The sequence below is a fragment of the Phyllostomus discolor genome, chromosome 3, assembly GCF_004126475.2.
Source record: "Phyllostomus discolor isolate MPI-MPIP mPhyDis1 chromosome 3, mPhyDis1.pri.v3, whole genome shotgun sequence".
Taxonomy (NCBI): domain Eukaryota; kingdom Metazoa; phylum Chordata; class Mammalia; order Chiroptera; family Phyllostomidae; genus Phyllostomus; species Phyllostomus discolor.
Genome location: NC_040905.2, coordinates 166,517,628 through 166,533,841, shown reverse-complemented (window position 1 = coordinate 166,533,841; position 16,214 = coordinate 166,517,628). Strand labels below are relative to the sequence as shown.

At 42.2% G+C, this 16,214-nt stretch overlaps 1 protein-coding gene across 2 annotated transcripts in view; it reads right to left on the bottom strand.

The window, feature by feature from the left end:
• PIP5K1B (phosphatidylinositol-4-phosphate 5-kinase type 1 beta) overlaps window positions 1–16,214 on the bottom strand; it is a 323,321-nt gene that overhangs the window by 102,756 nt on the left and 204,351 nt on the right. The gene's annotated exons all lie outside the window — the stretch shown is intronic.

The following is a 16,214-nucleotide window of genomic DNA, read 5'->3' as shown; positions in this document are numbered from 1 at the left end:
GCCACCACGTCATGGATACCATTTGACAGCAGGCCCTGTGAACGAAGCCATGTGTGGCCTTGTAGGCATATGGTTATCCCTGGATCTTGTGCGTCTTTGCTGTCAATGAGGAAAACTGAAAGCGGGCTGCAGATGAGTATCAGTTATTCCTCAGTGTTTACCCTTCATCTCTCAGGTATGAAGCTGAATGCTTTTGGAAAGGAGGCAAGCAAGAGGTGAGAGGAGAATCTCACTTATGAGGTTTAGACCGTAAAACTTTCTACCTCAAGTGACAAGAGAGTGGCCTGGTAGCAATGTGGAACCGGCTTCCCTAACCCAAGGGGGAGTGACTCCAAGATGGCGGAGGAAGACAAGGTGATAGGAAGAGCCCTTCCCCACAGACCCAACACGTGGGCATCAAACCCACAGATCGGTTATGAGTGCCTTACCCCTCCCCAGAGTAGCTCAGAGCCGTGGAGGCAAACAGGACCGCTCTGCATCAGGGTTGCCAAGAACAGACTCTTAAAAGAAAACATGAACAGACACTGGGGGCTTACTTCAGACAGAAACAAGGGCAAAGGGGTCTGAGGCCTTTGTTTTTCTCAACCACACTGAAAGGACGGTCTGGGGACTCTGTCCACTCAAGTGGTCCGTAAACCTGCCCAGTGATCGCCACCTTCAGGTGTCGGTTTCCCACTCACACTTGTTGGTGCTAGTGAGTCCCTTCTCAGATGTTGGATAAACAGCATGGGCTCTGCGGCTTTAGGCAGGTTATATCACCTCCCTGTGCCTCAGTGTCTTCCCTTGTAAATTGTGACAATAGTATTACCTACTACATGGATGCTTGTGAAAACTGAATATGGTAATGCAGTGAAAGTGCCAAAAAATATAGAAAAACTCCTGGCACAAAGAAGAGCTCAATTAACTGCTAGTTATAATCATGATAAACTACAGATCACGGTGACTCATTGCTCATGCTAGCAAGAGAGAAGGTAAGTATCAGTGTGAAATAAACACCCCTGGAGTTACACTTCTGAACTAAAAAACTGATGGAAATCCAACAAAACACAACTGCATTTCTGGCTCTTACCAGTATGCTTTTGGTGAATCCTGTTCTCTTTGAAAGCAGTGATGGGTACCCAATAGTATTGTTTGGATGTTCAACAGAAAAAGGTCAGTGGACAATACAGTAATTCTGGTCAAGGGGCTATGAAATGATGGCCTCGTGATCTAAGGAAATACTCTTTTTCACTGGCAAAAACCACAGCCTTGTGCGCTAGCTATCCAAGCTATCCATTGGTAAGAGTTCCCTCAATGTGGTGAAATGGCTTCAAAACCAAATTCCAATCAGACCTAGCAACAACATGGTGAATGTCTCTAACAGGCATCTGGAGGGGGACAGCGAAGAGGGTTAAAGACTGAAAGGCACTCTGATACTATCATATTTATTTCATTTTGTTCTGCAAAGTATCCACAAATTAATTCTGCATGTCAAAAAGCTTTCTTGAGAAAATTACTTTTCTTATATTTTTAATGCAATGTTCAATCTGAACTGCTTGGTTTGTACTTGCAGTCTTTTTTCCTGCCCAAGGACAGGTCAAATAACACATGTGCATTTTATAAGTGATAAAAAGTTAGGCTGTGGTCCAATTTTAACTGTTGATGCCATCCCAGATGCTTTAAGTGGTCAAATGTTTGTCCTGGTTTAATTTTTCAAAAATAAACTTCAAGAGAAATTAAGAAAAAGCTACAAATAATTTTTAAAAAGAGATTTATTTTCTCTCTAACTCTTAAATTGGATTGTCAGCATCCTTGAACAGTGCTGAATTATCCTTAGGATGGCAAGCTCCTACTTTCAAAGTGAAAACCTTAAAAACAATCAATTCCAATCCCATTGTGGGGAAAACACATGATAGATTTTGGCCTAGGCAAAGTCACCACCCATAAAAAAAGTTAAGAAAAAGAAAACTATATAGATATATATCTTAAATCCAATAAAAAACTTCTGTAATGAAAAATTCTGGGAACAGATTTTAGTCACAAACATTGCAGATCTGCATCAATTAGGGATGAAGTGGTTCTGTTATTCATATCCTTCCAGTTCTTTAATTAAAAGAATCTATAAATCTGCCAAAATCTTAACATTGTGAGCTTTGAAAGTATGCAACATTCTGCAACATGACAACCACCCATCAGTCTCGTCTGTCACTCAGGCACACATTTTTTTCCCTAGAATGTCCCTCTGACCTAGCTGTTGCTGATGGATTCTGTTTCTGTGCATTTGTTATGCAAAACACAGGCTATAATGCAAATGCAGGTGCATCTCCATCTAGTTTGGGTGAGACTTGACTTCCTCTGTTGAAAAAAAATGAAAGCAAAAAATGGTTCATGGACATATGTAAAACGGCAAGCAAGTTGGAGTACCATAATGCTTTTTATTGTCAAAGCCAGATTTTTGTCTCTCTTTTCAAGGACTATTTTAAGTGAATAATAACATTGGGATGTAGTACAAAAAAAAAGAGTCAACGTCAAGGCAGATGGTATAATGTCCTGAAGATGTGATCAAAATGATTTGTTCCCAAAATAAAAGCATCTTCTCCAGGCTCCAATGGCCAGTGGTGGATCAGGAATACTCCAGTCACATGTAGTTCCTGTAGATTCGGGGACGTAACGGAGATGTTCTGACACAGAATGATAGACACTTCCTTGTCTTCATGGCCAAAGGTCATAAAAGAGTAGCTGGACCTCCTTTTCCACCTTTTCTGCCACACTCCCTAACCCTGCACATTGTTACCTGTCCTGCTGCTAGCAGGAGTGGGAGTGGCTGCATGGTGGTTAGGACTCCATGCTCTGGGGCCAGCTGGCTTGGTCTGACTCATGGCTCCCCCACTTGCTTGTCTTTGGGCAAAGCATGTAACCCCTTTGGGACTCATTACTCATTCTGTGCAGGAGAGACAATAGGGACACCTATTTCACATAGTGTGAAGACTGAATCAATCCACATCAAGTCTTAGGACAGTGACTGCCATACGGGAAGCACCCAATATACGTTAGCTGTTCTTGCTGTCCTGTTCTTCCTCCACCTGTAACATCGATCACGGCTGACAGTCCTCCTGGAATCTCCACTCGACCTCAGCTGTCTTGCCTTCTCTTGGTTCTTTGCCTATTTGTTTTTCCTGCTCTTTCTTTCTGTAGCCAGAGGTGTTCATCACAGTTCTCTCTCTTTTTCTTTCTCTACTTTTCAGTACTGACATTCACTTACTTTTTTGTGGGAAAGTAATTTTGAGTGTGTAGTCTGTGCCGGGCACCATGGAGGTTGGTGGATCTTCAGGGGTAAGACAGACAAGTAGCTACCATCCTCGAAATTACACAAGCCTGAATTACATATTGGAATAGGCCTGGGAGGAAAAATCAGGATGCCATGGAGACACCCCACACAAAGGGTTCCTACTTATGGCTGGAAATATTTCAATAGTGCAGGTGAGAAGCAATGATACTTGAAAGACAGTACGTGGTGGCAGAGGAGTTCAAGAGGGAAGTCAACAGATTTGAGAATATTTAGAGGTAGATTCAAATACCATCTCTCTATAGACAATTCCTGAAGTGTTATCCTTAGTCAGAATTCACTCCTAAGCTCCAGCCTATATACTTCCAATGGCCTTCTGGACATTCTAAATTTCTGTACACTGTCTTGCTGCCACCCTAAGCTTTTACTTCCCCCCAAACAGTTCTTTTTCCTCACTTCACTGTTTTATTTGAAATAATTCTAATGTGGATTTCAGACTCCATGACTCTTTCTTGTATTTAAGTTGTCCAATCCTGCAGCTTCTAGCATTCAAATGTTTTTCCTCCTTAATGTGCTGGTTTCAGCTTCCTTTTTTCCTCCTTTCTGACCCATTCCTGACACCATCACTGACCAGGTCCCATCACACCCCCTCTCAAAGCATTCGGCCTCTCACTGCTGCTGGATGCCAACGCCTCAGCCTGACATCGAAGGTCCCACTAATGCAGCTCCAGCCAGCTTCTCTCTGCTGCTTGATACCTGCCTAGAGGCCTGTTTTCAGGAGAGTCAGACTGGAATCCCTTAATTACCCCTGCATGTGCCTTGAAGGTGTAAGCCCTGCTCTTTCTTCTGGAAGGTTGTTACTATCTTTTAAGATTTTACTGGTGTTTCAAAGCCTAACTTAGCTCTTACCTCCATGAAAATTATACTCATGATCTCAACAGAACGTTGGGGACATATCTTTCCTCTGAAAGCCCACACATGTTCTCAGTGTCCCTCTATGGAAGAAAATTTGATCTCAGGTGGTGACAACATTTTTCCAACCATATACACAAAAGAGGGCTCCACTCACCAGAGGTTTGTTTCCCTTTGTGCTCCCTGCTGTGCTCTCTGAACACAGCGGGAATGTGTATTTCTTACACTACTTTTTGTGCGAACACACAAGTAAATACCAAAGTATTCAGCAACAAGAATGTATAGCATTCCATCTATGTCTTAAACATGAGAATCTGAGCTCTCACTTCATGATAAAGATAATGGTGAAAAATATGCAGCATGGAAGGCATTCACTGTGGTTATCTGCTCTGCGCTGTCAGAAAAATAAGATAATAGTCAAGGGTGTTTTCAAACCTACCCACACCAGAGGTATTTATGCACACTGTGTCAAGGGCAAAAAACCAAGCTGTGATGTACAGAGACTCTTTTGATTTACTGTTTTGTATGCACACTAAGTGGCAGATAAAAGGCAAACTTGTTTTGCTATAAACTAGGTTGAGCTTGGAGTCTGATAAAAATATCTCTTTCTCTTCAGGAAGCCTTTGCAAGGAGAGTGCATCATTGGTTGGGTCACCTGCAAAGACCCTGAACCACCCAAGAGGTTCAAGGGTGCTTGGCGCTGGCCCTAAGGAGGCTCTGTTCTGAAACACATCCCAGGACCTCCTCTGCCTTCCTGTCCTTTGTCTCTTTGCTTTTCCAATATGTAAGGAATGCAAAATTAAGTTGGCATAAAACAGAAAGATGATCAAATAAGTCTAAAAGAACTTGCAAAAACAGCCACATTTAAAAATGGGACCCAGCACCAAAAGATATTCAGAGTGACACAGACAATGCAATTCAAGTAATCTAAGTGATGCTTTATGCAAAATGGACAGTAACCAGGGGGGAGGTGGCAGGGTATAATGCAGGGTGGGTGGGAGGAACGGGCGGTGACAAGCCACACAATTTTAGCTGGTAAAGCAGATGGAAATAACTACCCAACCCTTAGCCTAGTTATGGCAGTTATGTGTTGTTCACTGCGTCCAATGTAGTGATTTAGAATTTGGAGCCATGCTGGACTGATCTGCACTGACACATTTTGCTTACTTAAAAAGTTTTAAGCAATAGATGTATACTATACAGATATTAGGAATGACCATCAGTCATTTCAAAAGATTATACTGAATATATGAGCAGGTATATATATTTATCAGCTTCTGTATAGGATGAGTTTTAGATTTTTTTCTTTGTAGACACTTTGTTCCTACAAATGAAGTTGTCCTAATGAATTACCTTGTAAACACATTTAAAAGTAGTATTTTATACTGATACTGCCAAGTTTTCCCCCATTATGTGATATATCTTCTAGTTGGCCTGATCATGAGTGATTTGCGGCTTAATTAACAGCTAAGAGCCTAGAGGCTGGCCAGCTGCCCAGTGAGACTCAGAGGCCACGCTGTGTCCAAGCTTCCACATTTACTTCAACATATGAGATGAAATTCCTGAATCATCATCACCACCCACTGCAGTCCACCCCCTCTGAAGAACTTCATCTCTGGATAAATACCCCCCTTCCCCTCTCTACTTTGCTCTAATGGACAAAGAGAGGGAAGAAGAGTGGGAGAATCTGTCCACAATAAATAAGACTTTGATGGTTGGAACTTAAACTTTAAACTCTAAGCTTACTAGAGGCAAAAACCATACCCTATTCATTGTGGGTACCTTCATGGACTTAGCATAAAGCTTGATGCACAAAAAGAATTCAAAACCATCTGTTGAAGGACAGGATCAATTTAGTAGGTGGGTAAGGCGGGTTTGTCAAATGAGATTCCAGTGGTGGTTTGAAGCCAGAGAAGTCAAGCAATCCATGCTCAGAGATCCTCAAATGTTCCACAGGGCAGGAAAAATCTTAGGTCTAGGAATGTCACCTTTGGTACCGAATGCCTTACAATTTAAGAAGAGTGGTAAGTATGTACGGCAGGAGAAGTTTTAAGGGGTGAAAGAAAAGCTGGCTGTGCAAGGTATCACTAGAAACAAATTCTTTGGGGTAGTGAGGCATTATAATCTACTTTAAAAATAGTAACGTATGTATTTGGTCAAAATTAAAGAAAGTGTAAGAGGGTAGCTCAAGGCCACATCCCATGTGCAGGAGGGGATGGTTTTAGGTGGCAGTGGGATATTGTAAGTGGAGGGGCCCACAGCAATGTTCTCATCTCTGGGCACTGTCGTCCTGTGATCGAGACCTCACGTTTCCAATGGTGTTTGCCCAAAAGTAAGGGTAACGAAAGAGGGATAATTTTCATCAGCCCCAAGAGAGAGTTCGACTTTGAATAAAAAGACTACTTAAATTAAGAGGTAACTATTTACACCAGAACACACTGAAATATTATTGGTAACTTTAAGTTTGGGGAAGTAGATTTCAGTGAGCAAGATAAGTGGTAAAAATTTATAGAACTCTATGTCCTTTGCACATCTGAGTGCAGAGGAAGTAAATGGGCAACCTGGAATCACCACTTTTTCTGTTCTTGGAAAACCAGGTTGCTAACATTTTCTAAATGCACTAATAATCTAGAAAAAGTTGGACGGCTCTTTCAGAAAGGGGAGTACCACAGGATGGCAAATCCCCATCTCCACAGACTGTCCCTCATCTTCTGAAGACAGATTGGCAAGTGCTGGCGAAAATGAAGCAACTGTTGAATTGTAATCTAGAAGAGTTTGTCTTTGGAACAGCTGGAGCTGGCTGTGCAGGGACAAAATTTACAAATGAGTTTGTGAGAAATAAATTAGAGGAAGTTAATGAGATGCGGATTCCAGGCAGGCTCATATTCAAGCTGGAGGAAGATATTTTAAATCAACATCAGGATTTAACATCCTTGCATCCATAATAGCCATGGACAATTGATATGTCCAGTAAACTCTGCTTAAAAATACTTCTTTGAGCCCTCACTGGGTAGCTCAGTTGGTTAGAGCATCACCCTGATATGCCAAGGTTTTGGGTTCAATCCCCAGTCAGGGCACATAAAAGAATCAACCAATGAATGTGTAAATAAGTGGAATGACAAGTAGATGTTTCTTTATCTTTCTCCCTCCTTCTCTCTCTCTCTCTCTCAAAACAGTAAGTAAAAACAATTAAAAATACTTTTTTGAAGAACACATGTAGAAAAGTACAGATATATCTTTTCTAAGAAAAGTCAAAATTAAATATATAAATTCATTAATCACAGATTGTGTTTGGCCATTTCACTCTTGTGGGGAGGCAGAAATTCTGTCATGGAGATTTTCCACCTCACCATATAGAAGGGCAACACTTCTAGGGACAAAGGCGAGAAGAGTTATACGTGATGGATCAAAATACTAAGAAATCTCTTTGAAGGAGGAACGTTGAAGACAGCAAAGGCATGTTCACTTGCAGGGCAAGGGGGCATATAAAAAGTATTGACTGATATTGACAAGGATTAATAATCATGTACACCAGTCAGAGCCTTTCAGAAGCCAGTATGAGCTGATCTTTTTTGGAAAGAACTAGAACCAGTGTGAGGCCACAGAAGCCCCTTGCCTTTCACAAGGAAATTGAACAGGTGCCATTCCTACGACTCCATGGATACGCAGTAAATGTGCACCGGATGTTGAATGAATAAAATGAAGACCTATAAAAATCAAACCTGCTTTCCCCTTTAAAAGGGTTCCCAGTCGCCTAATTTGAAGATTGTTTAAAAGGAGCACAAGGAGCTGAGTAATGTGCCATAAGACACATTTCTCAATCACTTTTTAAACTTTGTAACATTTTCCTAGACCCCAGTAACTCAAGTATTCCTTAAGTCTCTATAACTTCATCCCTCACCAGATTCCAGAAGTTTCTCCTAAGCTGTGGAGCCTCCGCTCTATTGTGTAAGTTGCTAGGGTTTGCTGCCCCTCTGTCTCCTGGGGCTGGGGCATTTACGACCCTGCTGTGTTTCACAGGGTCATCTGTGTGAACCACTTACACTGGCAACCAGATCTACGCTGGCCAAACTTAAAGGCTTTGCAGACACTTCTTCAAAGCCAGCTTGCTGCCATCGTGCCCCTCTGCGGCCACTTCCCCTTCCTGCGATGGCTTTCCTCTCTGTGTTCCCAGGATTCCCAGCAGGGAGAAGGATATGACCCATGGGGACATTTCCTACCCTTTGTCCCCTCCCCTCAGATACTTTGTGAGTCCTCCCACTTGACCTACATTGACCTCACCTCTAGACCTGGGGTCATCTTCAAAATCAAAGACTGGTAGGTTCTTTTCACACTAAGGCAGGAAACCTTACTAAACTAGATACAGTATCATTTCTATTCCATCAGCCCAAAGGCTTTAGCTAACATTAAGTTGAATCATTATATATTTATATTTCCAAATGATATGTTAAATAAAATGAACACTAACTAGACACACCATCACCACCACTTCAAGAAATATGTTGAATTCTCTGATCTTCAGGTACTATTTCTTTTAGGCAGAAAAGAAAAAAGGTTTGCCTCTTAGGGTTGAGGAAGGTATATCAGTCTCCCATTTCCATTCTTTCTGTAGAAATTGTTGAAATATTCCACTAGATTTGAAGTGAGGGTTAAAAAAACAATCAGTGGCATGATAACCCTCCATTTTCTGCAGTGAATGAGAACTCTCAAAAGCTGCTCACACAGGGTTCAATGGCACATGTCTAGTCCCTAATCCCACAGCGCCAAAAGGTAAGAACAACAAGATTTGAAAAACAATTGACTCCACGGTAACCATCACATTTCTCAGAAGTTTTGCTTTCAAGTTAATAGGATTTCATGTGCACAGACGTTGGTAACAGTTGGCAAGTGTCAATGTGCTTGATTATGCTTTTCATTAAACTTTTAAAATTAAATGTTTGGATCACTAACATTACTTTGTGTTCCTCAGCCACTTGGCACTATTTTCCTCTTTCCCACCTTCCCTGAAGTAGGCTGCAAGATTTCATTAACTCATTGCCCTAGCCAAACCAAGTTCTCCACTTCAACAGAGTCCTTTCCTAACTCCTACAGCACCTTCTCCAGCAGCTCCTGGTCTGAGCTAGGAAACCGGTCACCAGGCACTTACAGCCCTTCGTGTCGGCATCCGTCTGTTTACGTCATTACTTTTTTTTTTATTTCCACCGACCTTCCCCGAGTGATATCTACAAACTCCTTGAGGAGAGGATGCTGATGGAAAACCTGGGTTTTGGAGTCAGAGACCTGGGTGTAAATCCTGGATCCAGCACCGCAAGCTCTGTGGACCTAGGGAAACTTAACCTCTCAAGTCTCCACTCCATCTGTCAAAAGGGAATCAGACCACTCTGAGGACTGCCGTGAGGATTAACGAGAAAATCTATCTGTAGTGTCAAGCACCGCCTGGCTCAAAGCAAGTCCACAATAAATGTTCACTGAACCAACCTATGATGAACTGGGTCTTGGAAATGTCTTTTTATGTGAAATCACACACCAGTATTAAATTTTGTATTTTGTATATGTATTTTATGTTTATATTTTATTACTATGTATTTTCAATGTCAAGCTACTTTGGTATCTACAGGTTATTCTAAGAAGGAAGCTTCCCTCCACCAAAAGTGAGGATAGCTGGTTTTGAAATACTGTAAATTACTTGTTGGGCTCAAATTGAGGTGTCTCTTACTGAGTAGGAAGTCAGACATGAACGACAGCATAGAAGAGTATTTTGATTTTGGTAGCTACTCAGAAACTGACTTGTACTGATCATCTTGTCCCTTCTGTTAATGCTAGAAGCCCCTTTCCGTCACCCACCCGCATTAAAGCTGAACTGCAGCACCTGGCAAAACCCTGGAGCGCACCAGCCCCTTCCAGGCCAGAGGGACACTTGTGTGGTACAGATAGTCTTAAACTGAGACACCAGTTACCACCCAAATAAGTAACTGGGTAGATTAAGATGCCAACACAGTTGCAAATGATTAATTTACTGGTCATTAACAGACACTGGTCAAATGAGCAGTATGTTTTACTTCAAATGGTTATCCACATTCACAGCACTGATAGGATGATTTGCTCTGGTTCTATTTTACACCACACCGTGGGTGGGCAATCACCAAAAGCCTGCTCTTATTATGTAGGCTCTCATCATTGATTAGGTAAGATTCATTATTTAGAAAAATGGTTGCTATTGTTTCCTAAGCTTCGTCAAAGGACTGACACTGAGACAACTGCATCCTGTTAAGTGATTTGAAGGGTAGGGAAATTAAGTCCCATAGCTCTTCGTCTCCCAGAGAGCAGATTTTAGTAGGCAAACATTAAACATATAACCAAGTAATTATAATACAATGTAGAAACACCAATGGCTATAGAATAGAGTCAGATGAAATGCCAGGAGACTTTGGGTCTCATAGAAATGCTTATTATTAGAAAAACACATGGTAAAGTCCTGTACCTGAGGCCTGTTCTCCTTAGGAATCCCTCGCAACTGCATTAAATCCCATAGACATATGATCAGCCATTAGACTTAACTGTATGTTTTTCTGTTTCCTTTTTACCACTCTTCTTGCATCCCCAAACTGCTTTGTTTTTTAAAAATTGGATTTATCTTTGGCTTTGCTAGAGAATAGATAAAGTAATTTTTAAATAAGAGACTTAAATACAGCCCTATCAGAAGGGCTAAACTAAACACTGCAGTCACAACAGCAAATGCTGGTGAGGATGAAAAGAACTGGGATTACTTGCACGTAGCTGGTGGGGATGCAAGATGGTACAGCCACCGTGGAGAAGAGTGTGACAGTTTGTCATGAAACCAAACATGTGCTTACCATATGACACAGCAACGGAATTCAGCATTTATACCAGAGAAATGAAAACATACACTCATGAAAAAACCTGTATGCAAATGTCCACAGCAGCTTTATCAGTAACCGTCAAAAACTAGAGAACTCCCACGTGTTCTTCAGGAGTTAATGGTTAAACTGTGGTATATCCATACCATGAAGTATCATTCAGCAACCGAAAAGTACAATCTGTTGATTCACTCAATAACTTAGTGGACTGCAAGGGCAGTATGCTGAGTGAAAAAAGCCAGTCTCAGAGTTACATACCATACTGTTCCATTTATGTCGCATTCCTTAAATGACAAAATTATGGAGATAGAAAACAGACTGGTGGCTATAAAAAGAACTGGGGGGAGACCGTGAGGGAGGGAGGTGGCTGCGGCTATACATAAAAGGGTAGCGTGAGGGATTTGGGTGAAGGAACTGTTCTTAGTTGACTGTGGTGGTTACATAAACCTACATATGCATACAGCAAGTAAAATGATATACATACACACCCATGCACACACACAAATGAGTGCACGTAAAGCTGGTGAAATCTGAACAAGTTCAGTGATTGCACCGAAGTCAACTTCCCAGTTGTAGTGTTGTGCCAAAGTCACACAAGATGTGACCACTGGGGAAACTAGGTGAAGGGCGTGTGGGAGCTCTCTGTAGTTTTCCTCCAACTGCACGGGAATCTACAATTATTTCAAAATATTTTTTTAATAAAAATGGATGTGCAGCTAGAAAATTTTTAAAGTCCTCGCATACATGACAATGTCTTTATTTCTGTTCTCACAAGGAAGTCTGGCTCGGTCGGGCACAGGCATCAATGTGCAAAGTCATTTTCTCCCAGACTAGAGCTCGGGAGGCGTTGTTCTGCTGCCTTCCAGGAACGTGGAGATTCTCTCCCGCTCGGTCTCTGATTCTGTGGGTTCATTTTATTTCTCTGTTCGTCAACTTTAAATTTGCCTTATGTTTCCATTGCAATGGTGTCAAAATAACAAATATGGTAGACAGTGAAATTCATAATTTAAAACAATGGAGCAAATAAAACAGATCATGGGATTGTAGTGTTTGTAGAACATAGTTTGAAAGAGTGAATTTATGTATAGCTTTTTTGTTTTTATTTATAGTTTTAAAGATTTTACTTATTTATTTTCAGAGAGGGGCAAAGGGAGGGAGAAAGAGAGGGAGAGAAACATCAATTGGTTGCCTCTCACAGGCACCCAACTGAAGTCCCAGCCTGCCACCCAGGCATGTGTGCTGACTGGGAATCAAACGGCTGACCTTTCAGTTCACAGGCCAGTGCTTAGTCTACCCAAACCACATCAGCCAGGGCTATATGTACCTTTTTTTAAAAGTAGTTTTTGATGGTATAGTACAGAGATGTAAAGTCAATGATACACCTGTCCACTTTCTCATGTTTTAGTTGAAATCTAAAAACAACATCCCATTCCTTACTGAAAAAGGGAAGAGCTTAAATGTAAGCACTGTCATTAGTAAGGGCGATGTACACCTGTTTTCTATTAGGTATGAAGCACTTTTTTCCTCTTTAATGATCACTGGGAAGGCAACCAACATTAAAAAAATGAGAGAAGAGATTGTCTAAACCAGGGGTGCCCTGCATGAAGCCCAGGATGGCTATCTATGAATGCAGCCCAACACAAAATCGTAAATTTACTTAAAATATTATGAGATATTTTTGTGATTACATGTCACAATGTATTTAATGTGTGGCCCAAGATAACTCTTCCTCTTCCAGTGTGGCCCTGAGACGCCAAAAGGTTGGACACCCCTGGTCTAAACTAAATGCAAAAAAATTAATGCTAAACAAAATTATAGCTGAGGGAATAAGTGCTAGCCATAAGGCTAAATTAAGTTTTATAGAATATAAACCACACTGCAATGCATACAAACATGCCCACAGCTGAGAAGAATCTGAACCGCAAATTCGGAGTTAGAAAGATCCCAGTTTTCACATCTGAGTCTCAGTGTTTTTAAGATGGGTTTCATTAAATTCTGAGAACCTATTAATATTTATGGCGACAGACATTTGTGTGAAAAAAAGAAAATTGGTTCCACACTATTTAAAAATTAATAACTGTGCTGCTCAACAAAAATGATAATAAATGTAAAATAAGTCATTTAGGTCATTAATTATCAAGACTGTGTCTAAGAAATTCCCACTTGAAGAAATAAGAAATATTTGGATTATAAATGCAAGTCCTCACTAATATTCTTTGTCAATGTTATTTTCCCAGAGTTATCAATAAATATTGCAGGATGTAACAATTTATTAAATCAATTAAATGATATGAGACTCTTTAGATTTTTACAAATAAGAATCAGAGAAGAAATAACTGTAAATTAAAATAAATATGAAAATAGTTTCTAATTGTTTTTTCAAAATTAATACATACATTTCCAATGAAAAGAGTACTTTAAATCAACATCTTGTAATATGTATTGAGTGTCTATAATAACCAGGTACTACAGCGCAGAGAGGTAAAGGAATGAGTTCTGGTGAATGGTCCCGCAGATGAAGCATGCATGGAAAGACCAAAACGTCTACAGAAAGTGTCTAGTAGATCAGAGTGGCTGGAGAGTGGGGGTGCTCCCGGAGAGTGGGGAGAGAAGGCTGAAGAGGGAGCACCTGGAGAAGGTGGCAGGCACCAGATCAGGAAGAATTTTTACGTTCTAAGTTAAGAAGTATGGCCTTTGGCCCACAGACAGTGAGGAGTCTCAACTAGAGCATCTTTAGGACCCAGGGAATGTCTGATCAGAGGTTCCCTTTGGCAGCAGCACTGGGGATGTGTTGGAAAACAATGACACTCAAAACTAGTTAAGGAGCTAGGGCAAAACTGCAGGGGATGAATTATCAGGGTCTCAGTAAAGGCGGTACATATGGAGAGGAGGGGAAGATCCAAAGGTTATTCGGGAGGCAGACTGGATGGGGCATGGTGATTCACTGAGTACTGAGAAAGAAGGAAGAGAAGAAGAAAAGGAAGGAAAGGGTACCTTCAAGGGACTGATCTGGGCAACTGGCTGCATCATGATCACGTTCCCCGGGCCAGGGAAGCTAGGGGGAGGAGCAGGCTTGGAGGAGGATGACAGGGTGCATAGGAAGAGCAGTTTTCTTTTCTTTTTTTTTAAGGTGTTATTTATTTTTAGAGAGGGAAGGGAGGAAGGGAGGGAGGGAGGGAGGGGGACAGAGAGAGAGAGAGAGAGAGACAGGGGGAGGGGGGGAGAGAGAGAGAGAGAGAGAGAAATATGAAAAGAGTACTTTATACTCTTTGTATAATCAATGTGCAAAGAGTATATGCCCAGGCATGTGCCCTGACTGGGAATTGAACCTGCGATGCTTTGATTCGCAGCCCACACTCAATCCAAGGAAGAGCAGTTTTCTTATAAATAAGATGTGCCTCTCTGCCTGTTTGTTACACAGAGATTGTAGGGAATGGTTTGAATAAATCCTGCTTCTTGTTTTTGATAGCAAGTGACCTGTGATGTCCTGGCAGCATTCTGCTGTCACAACTCTTACCCTGGCCAAGTTCACTTATGGGTCTAGACCGCTGTCATAGCAGGCAGGGGGTAAGGCCAAGGGAGAGGAAATGCTCCAAGAAAGGGAACCCAGTTATTTACCTGTCCATTTTCCCCAGACACAGTCCATAGGGAATGGCAACCTGGGGTTCGGGAGAACTCTAAGAGCAGGATCCCTGCTATTGGAGAGCCCTTTGTTTGAATCCTATGGGTTCAGCAGGGTTGAAGCATAAAGTGAGTTTGGTTTTCTAGAAGAATTCTGAATGGCCACTGTACTATGTGAAGGAGTTGGTTAGAGATGGGCCATCACAGGGGTCAGGTTTAGAGACAAGGGCTGGAGGCTGGACTGAGGCGGCCAGGGAAAGGGACCAGGGGAGGGTGGGGAAAGACGGCATTTGTCAAAAGGTGGTTCAAGCCACTTAGAATGCAGAGTCCAGAAGCAGCCACTCTGATTGGGACTCAGGGGCCTAGTCTGTGGGGAGTGGTGAGCAATGCAGGTAGGTCAAGCTGGGTCGGTGAGTCATGCAAGAGAAGCGGAATCCTGGGGTGTTGGACATCAAGCCAAAATATGGAGAAAGAGATGGGGGGCAGGAAGTAAGAGGAGGTCAGCAAGAGGTTAGGAGGCTTATCGTATCTACCTGGGAACAACATAAAAACTGGGGTCCAAGAGCCTGGGATTCTTGGATTTGTCACTTCTAAGCTCTTAGAGGACCCTGGCACCACCAGAAAGAAAGGGTCTTTTGACATTATGTGGTTCCCAACTGCATTTTTCTATCTCGCATGTTCTCCCTCACTTTTAACTGTTGCAACTCCAAACAACTCCAGCTCTTCTAACACATCATGCTATTTTATGCCTCCCTTACATTGTTTTCTCTTCCTAGAAATAGACTTCTACTGCTTTGCCTGCCTGGAGCACTCTTCTTGTCCTTCAAAACCAAGTTGTGATCTCTCCTACTCTGATCCCCACGATCCCTTAGAACATTTTCATTGTACTTAATGTGCTGTATGGAAACTCATTAAAAATGGAGGTTGTTCACCTCATAGTGGCACACAGTAGGCTGGCAGTACACGTCTGGTAAATGAGTGAAAGGATGTGTCCTAATATGGGTCTAGTTCACCATTCTCTGACTGGGCTGCCGACACCACAGTAGAGTCCCAAGACTGATTTGTTTCTGGAGCCTCAGCAGGACCACCTCACTTAGACGGAGGAATGTTAACAGCATAGGTTCCCGATCGTTTGGTGCTGGCCTTGGCCCTGGGGTGACCTCACAGCCTCCCAGATCTCCAGAGCACCTCAGCCAGCACTGCAGCTCAGTTCTGCAGAACGCAAGAGAGGTGAGGGCAAGAGATGCTCCCAGCATTGCCAACCGCAGATCCTACACTGGAAGTGCGCCCTTCAGAGGATGAGCTGAAGAGAGATGACTGCTACACTGCTCTAGGATGGGGAGAGGGGGAGAGAAAAAGGGGGGGGAGAGAGAGAAAGAGGGAGAGAGAGAGAGTGTGTGTGTGTAGGGAGATACTGAGCTCCAAGGGGTTTCTGAGCTGTTGCCTGGATGGGCATTTTTCTGGGGAGGCAGCTCACAGCTTTTGCCAGTTTTGCAAAGAGATCATCACTATTAAATACTAAGACCTGCCATCCCACC